At 30.7% G+C, this 7,731-nt stretch overlaps 1 long non-coding RNA gene across 3 annotated transcripts; it reads right to left on the bottom strand.

The window, feature by feature from the left end:
* Positions 1–731: 731 nt before the first annotated feature.
* On the bottom strand, positions 732–5,630 carry LOC129922970 (uncharacterized). Of its 3 annotated transcripts, XR_008774900.1 has the most exons (5): positions 5,078–5,212; positions 4,796–4,937; positions 3,517–3,642; positions 3,105–3,173; positions 732–2,744 (listed from the first exon to the last, which is right to left on the bottom strand). It is a non-coding gene; the product is annotated as an uncharacterized LOC129922970 (long non-coding RNA). The 3 variants fall into 3 exon arrangements; XR_008774899.1 differs by lacking the exons at positions 4,796–4,937; positions 5,078–5,212 and adding an exon at positions 5,219–5,630; XR_008774898.1 differs by lacking the exon at positions 5,078–5,212 and having other exon boundaries at positions 4,796–5,067.
* Between the last annotated feature and the right edge of the window lie 2,101 nt (positions 5,631–7,731).

Genomic DNA, 7,731 nt, shown 5'->3' with positions numbered 1-7,731 from the left:
CAAAGAAGTAAGATGTTTATAATCCATCAAACTCACAGAGGACTTGTGTCGGCATTTCATGCATTTACAGAAGCTACAAACTATGCTACAAAAATGATAGGCTTGTCTTTGATTCCTAAGACTTATGAGGAATGCTGTTTCCAGAGGCTACTCAGCCCCAGCTGTGACCTACATATTATGCCACACTGAGCACAGGCATAACCATTGTCCACCTGTGGTAGAATCAGTTTTTTTTTTTTTTTTTGCCATCTACCCTCGGCAATTAATTTTCATTGGTGTATACCACACCTTTGTAAGTGACCTCCTGCTGTCTCGTTCTGAAGCTGTATGCAACCAGGTGCTCTCTTATTCTATGTCAGTTAAAGTAAGTTGGCGCCTAAGCATTTCTGTGGTACCTCTTTACGTGCATATGACATGTTAGGCAAATGGTTTAGCCTATCGGAATGCCATTTCGGAAAGTATAGGTGCTTAAAATGATACTCCAAATATCTGGACTTCCAGTTACCAAGAAAATAAGCTTAGGATTCAAAGAGACGACACTGGCATTTCAGTGAAATTAATAGCAACTTTAATTGCAGTCCACCAAACAAGATAAAAAAAAAAAACAAGTGTGGCTTCAATAGCATTGATGATATTTAGTTTACTTTTATCTCATTTACTAGTATTACTATTTCATTGACTATGGTTTTTTATTGTCAAATAGGCATAAGTACATATAGTAGTTCCTGCAATTTGATGAAAAATAATAATTAAATTGTGTATAGTCTATATACAAATGTTTATAAGAGATCACAGCTTAGCTTAATTTACTTAATATTTTAAAACTATGATTTTGTGTTCTGACTCTACTCTAAATAAATTATATTTTATTTTAAGAATGCAAAGTTGGAAATTCTGTTCTGATGAAAAAAAATTATTAAACTAAAGTAGATGTTTATGGTTCTTTTGTATTTATTTTTAAATTATTTATTCATTAAAAATTAATTGCTCATTAACATTTACTTGAAGTAAAGATCAAAAACACAAATTCAATACATGATCAGCTCCCAATTCAAGCAGATCACAGCCCATCACTTAAATGTATTTACTGTCAATTCTACAGACTATTCATTTCAAAATGTTGCTTTAAATTGTTATATGACACAATCAAAGTACTGGTACCTCACAGTGATGTAGGACTAAAGCAGCTGAAATAATGACAAATTTTCATTCACTAACTTGTACTGTCATTTATTATCAGACGTGTTAAAACTAATGACCTGTATATATAATTGATTAAGCAGGAGCATCAACAAATCTTGAACAATAATTGTCTACAGAAAAAACTTTATTCTTATCCAAACAATATACATTTACAATGTATTTAAACAAGTTAATTTATACAAATCTGTATGGCCTAAAGATTATGGTGTATTTTGAGCATTGTGTGAATACCAAGTTACATTATTACATGAAAATAGTGTACTCATTTTTTAAATATTCTGGGTAATAAAAATTAACAACTAATATGATACAATAAAATTGAAGCATTAGTCAAATAAAAAAAAAATTCACTCAAGATCTATATGAACTCTATGCTTGAAAAAAATCATTTTGAAATTAATTTAAAAAAAAAAAAAATTATGGTTCTTTAGTCAATGGAATGATAGCAGCAATTATTTAACAATTTCATGATTATCCATTAATCTCAATATACTTATAACAGAAAAATAATTCATAAGGTTTAGATACAACCATTTGAAATAATGATTATAATTTTTTTCTTAATTTGCTTAATTCAAATCTAATATAAACAAGATTTCCTCTGTCAAGAAACTTATGAGGGAACAACATGCATGTTCTTCTCAGTAAGTTTTGCAAAGGGAATTAAGAATATATGATGTTGCTTTTTTTTGCCAACATTTTAAACCTTCGCACTAGGTTTTAGTTTTAAGGAGAATGCACCATATTTTATGTTTACTTTTGATAGATTCTTATTTTAATTTTAAAAAAGTAAAATTTCCCTTACATATCTTGCAATCTATGGGGCAGATGATATAAAGTTTATCAGTTTCTGTGCCCCATGGTTAGCGAGGGTGTCATGTACCCAGCACAACAACCAACCACCTTTTGAAAAAATATCCCATTTCAGACGTCACAATCTATAGGGCAGATGATGTTAAGGTCATTTGATTCTTTGGCCAGTGCATCATGTGGCCAGCACAACAACCAACCATCTTTACTTTCCAAAACAAAAGTCAGCTACCCATTAGAGTTAGGTGGACTCAGGGGCACCCAAAAATCTAAAAATTTTTAATCCGAGTCTTCACAGAGATTCAAACCCATGACTTAACCATTCAGCCATGGATCCCCAAACTGCCTTTACTTATTCCTTACTATTGCCATGTATCCCTAGCCTTTTGAATTCTGAAATTGAAAATCCCAGTCTTAATTGAACCCAGGAACCCTCAGTTCAGAAGCCAAGTGCTTTACCACTCGTTCACTGCACTCCCTATTGTTTTAATGGGGCTCAGATTAATAGTTTTCAAGTACAATATCAAACAGATTTAAAGAAATACTAAATCCAAACCTGTAGGCTGAATGACAGGATATACATAAATATGTATAGAGCTTACAGTATAATATATATATCTTAAATTAAAATTGGTCCAAGACTTTTATTTTGCAACATGATGGGATTTTCCTTTCTGGTGGTGCTATGCAGGAGTCCAAGAATCTCATCTTTTCTCATAACAGAAAGTTATCTAGTTATAAAAATAAATAAAAGGATTTTAAAAAAATAAAAATATGTGTGACATATGTGTTGACCATGCTAAACGTATATATGTTATTAAGTATAATTATATAATTTTGCTATTCTAAAAATAGTCTGTACCTAAAAGGAGCTACTGTGTTAATGTGTAGACATGGCCCTGACCTTAATAGTTATGAATTATTACTAAAGGTGAAGGCAGATATTCAATTAATTTGATGGACATTGCACTCATCTAAAAGCAACTATAACATATATTATGATTTACATTTTCATGGAAAACTAGTTTTTCAAAAATACAAGTACTTCAGCTTATGAGAAAAGTGCATAGGGAAAAATTGCAGTACCTTACCTTTAAGAGGTGCAACCAATCATTGACTTGACAGGAATGCATGCCTTTTTCTTGCATTTCCAAACATAACTGTAATTATACAATTAGGCATAATGGCTAATTTCTTTTGAAAACATTACAATTAAAAAATAATATTATTAAATTGAATACATTGTTGTATCAAACATACAAATTATCAGACATAATTTTGCCTAATTTCATCTAACAGTTTATTGTAAAGGAATGGCCTGCACAACAGCCAAGTATATTAGGCATTCATGAAAGATGAATTTGCTTAAGAGTGTTATAAAAAAAAAATAGAGAAAAATGTTAAATTCCATCCCCGATATTTGGATGTTGCTTGACCATGAAAATCACACTTCACAAAACATCTTTTAGATAACTTAAATAAAAATTGTATAGTAGTACTTACAATAAATATTGAATGGATGCCAATATTATTAATGTCTGCCCAGAGAGTAGAAATAGTATAAGTATGATCCTTGAGCCATTCTGGTACATCATCAGAACTGGTTGGCATGGTTCTACTTGTTAATAACTGAAACATTAAAACATTTTTTTAAATTTATAATTTATCACAGACTAGAATAGAAATGTTGCCAGGAAAAATACCAATGGTTAGAATGCACCTGATGATACTTTTGTAGCCTTAAAATGCACCAAAACTTCATTCATTAAATCTGATAAGAAACATATATGTATCACACAAGTCCAAGTTGATCAGAGTGTCATAGCAAATAATTAACTAGATATGAGAGTTTTATATTAAAGTGCTGAATTTCAGGGGATGACACCACATCATTTATTATTTCATGAACTCATGGGTCTGGGCATGGCATGGAATGGGAACTATTATTTAATGTATGGGTGTAGGCGAGGCATGGATTATAAATTGTCTTGTATAGATTAGATTGGGTAAAACTTCCCATCGAAGGTAACTTTTACTGATAGATCTGGATCAATTATAAATTTATGGGATCTAGGCCTGCATAAATTTTATCTTTTATTTATATATTTTATGTACATAAATAACTAGTCTAGATTCTATAATTATATCTTAATAATAATTTTTGTAGATGTCATATAATATCTAAAATATTAAGTATAGATCAGTAGATTTAGAATTTTAGCTAGTAAATATTTTTATATTCCAAATCTAAACTGGATCAATATATTGTATATCTATCTAGAATTTAGATCAGTAAATTTAGTATTTTAGCTAGTAAAATACTTTTATATTCTAAATCTAAACTGGATCTAGATCTAATTATTCTAGAAGCTTAGATCTAGAAGACTAGTTGTCAAGATTTGACTACACTATGGCTAAGGCTAATGCACTAGCCAAGTAGGCCTACTAGATAGATCAAGAGACAGAGTACTAATAGTAATAGACTCTTGCCTCGTTGGGCCTCTCAAATCAGCTACAGACTTTAGAGACAATTTAGGAAGGTGAATTTCGATCCAATTCCAAGATCTACAAACTACAGGTTAGAGTCTAGCTAGAGATGCTAGATCTAGTCTAGAAGGCTGATCAATTAAAAATAAAATCAATCATTTCTAAAGTTTGTAAAATTATATTTTATAGATCTAATCTATCTATTTATAATATAGAAATCTATGTCTACTATTTTAATATTTAAAATGATATATGGCTGATGATATTAATTATTTTAATAGAGACATTGACATACTAGTCTAGATTATTATTCGAGATGACCTCAGATGATGATAATCAACTGGTAGAGCTATAAGTCAGTATAAACTATAAATATAATCACTGCATTCGTTTCATTCACTGTCTGTATCAATAATCATGTGATGTGAAAATGAAGTCTAGATTAGATAGAATTGATAGATTATAAATCTACTTTCTACTATTAAAAAGTATTATTATTATAGATCTACATCTACTAATATTAGTACAGGTACTAGATCTACAGGCAATCACTATTGATTATAGTGACTATAATTACCGTCACTATACACTAATATAATACTAGTAATACAGTTGAGTTACAGTATAATACAGTCTATACTACTATAGTCAACTATAGTCATGATCGATAGATCTAGAGTTCTAGACGTAGTCTAGATCTATAAACATTCATATTGACCTCATGTATGGTCTAGATCTAGAGAAAATAGAGTGGAAATCATGACTTTATTAGATCTGTTGAGTTATTTTTTAAAAAATATCTTTTAAATAGATCTAGAACCATAGTCTAAGTCTGGGTGTTGTAGATCTAGATTATTCTAGATATAAGAGATCTATAGATAAGTTCGGTTTTTTAAAAATGCGCATTCGAAATTTAAAATACCCAGATTTAAGTATTAATATACCCATATTGGTAGGGCCGCGTTAATCATTTATTATATCTATTAAAGCATGTCTATATAAAAGATATTATTATTAAAAAAATATATTATTATATAAAAGATATAGTTGTGAATATTTACTAAAAAAATTAAAATAATGAATTTTTTACTTTTGCCAATTAACACTCTGGCTGGCAAAAAGGATGACTCCTCAATACCGTGAAAAGACGATAACTGCATGAGTTGGTTTGGAATTGTATTTTGTAAGACTAACTTTAAAAAAAATATCCTTTAAGAGAATAAACGAAAAAAGGTTTGTCAGAAGAAAAGCTGGCTGGACTACGCAAATAATGGACCAGCCTCTCTCTCTTGTTAAGAACATTGGTTACCAGGAAAAGTGGAGGATTTAGTTACGCGGGACAGATGATAATGATTTAATGTACATAAAAAAAAATCCAGATTTTGTGTAAAATACCCAAATGTGAAAGTACTGAAAACAGCTATTTTAATGGGGTGGCCTTAAAAAAATAACTTTTGTGACGATCCCTTATTCAGGAAAATTTTATAAATCACAAAACATTGTGAGAAAATGGATGAAGTTTTTAGAGATCTAATAAAATAAAGCGTAGGAAAGTTTTACTCTCATTGAAGGTCAGTCCAAGTGACTGGAGGAGTAAATTTCTTCTTTTGCATCCTCCTGAATTTCTCCATATTGCACCATGCGTGAAAATGATGCGCGACGGCACTCCCCTAGTAAAAACTAGGAGCTGTTGTTCCATTAGTATAGTTCCATGGTTAAACTACTTTATTTTAGTTGAAAACACTAGTTTTAGTTTAACTTTTAAAAGTTATAGTTTAGTTACCATCGCACTATACCTATTATATGCATTTCATGTACCAGTGGCTGAGCGGTAAAGCGCGCTTTGTTTCCGAAGATCCCGGGATTTCTGTTTCGGGATCTTTGGGCGCTGCATATATAGTTCACTCAGTTCTAGTGGGTACCTGACATTAGTTGGGGAACAAGTAAAGGCGGTTGTTCGTTGTGTTGGCCACATACATCTACCCTATAGACCGCAAGGTCTGAAATGGCATTCCATGTGTCAATCTAGTCATGCATGTTAATCAATGACTTAAACTCTGCTACAAATCGTTGGTTTTCCTGGCTGATTCAGGCAATCTATTCCATTCTCTAATGGTACTAGGGAAGAATTAGGAGCATTTGTAAGATTTCTAATATATGAAATAATAAATGTGCCTCTATCTTTGTGTCTTTCAGAGTATTTCTTTAGGTTTTGTTTTTCTATTTGTAAATTATGGTTCAGTGTTTTTTTATGTATTATGGCTACTTTTCTTTTTATTCTTCTGTCCTGAAGTGTCTATAGCTTGCGGTAACCACAAGAAGCAGAACTTAGTAGGCCTAGTATTAATTAGAATAGCATCGTATATAAGTCTACACGGTTTTACCACTAATTCATGCGTTCAGATAAGATACATATCAAACTTTACATTTCAAAAAACATCTGCAGATACGAGTGAATACTCATAAGGTGCACAAAAATGATATATGTGTGTGATTAGATCTTTTATAGAATAGGCCTAGGTTCATTAAAATATAAAATGGTAGTGACTTAATCTAGATCTACATTTTAAGCCCCTTCCCACTTTCCTTTACAAATTATAATTAAAAATATCGAACGAACGTAGACATGTTCTAAATCTAGATGTTGATTCTCTGCAAGGCTTTGCTATTAATCAAGATTCCACCATTTAGTGCGCAATATTATTATGATTTTTAACTGGGTCACGACCTAAGGCAGACTGGCACGGAAATAACGTATAACGTGAGGATAAAGAATCCGTAATATACAAATCTAGAGAAAATATCTTTGAAATCATAATAATAACATACGTCTAGAATAATAGATTGCATAATTGCCTAGTATATAAATAATACAATATATTGTAATAGATCGAATTTATCTGTGACGCCTAACTCATGACCATGTAGACAGTAGACCTAGACCCTAGACCTAAATCTCTTATTTTAGTATAACATTTGAACAAATAAGAAATCGAATAACCAATCAAATTCTTATAAATTTGGACTAAAAGTAGGCCCTTCAACCATACAAGAAATAAAAAAAATCTAGATCTAGAAATATAAAGCTGTTTTTTTTTAAATATAAAATTGATCTGAATCATTTTTATAATTCATAGTAGAACAAAAATTAATTTAAAGTGTTTAGATGTTTTAACAATGCTTAACTGGTCTCTTGTTATAGATTACTTCAGTCAACATTAGCGTAGGAAT

Source organism: Biomphalaria glabrata, chromosome 14, assembly GCF_947242115.1.
Source record: "Biomphalaria glabrata chromosome 14, xgBioGlab47.1, whole genome shotgun sequence".
Classification (NCBI taxonomy): Eukaryota; Metazoa; Mollusca; class Gastropoda; family Planorbidae; genus Biomphalaria; species Biomphalaria glabrata.
The sequence above is the reverse complement of the archived record's forward strand: the minus strand, read 5'-3'. Positions and strand labels throughout refer to the sequence as shown.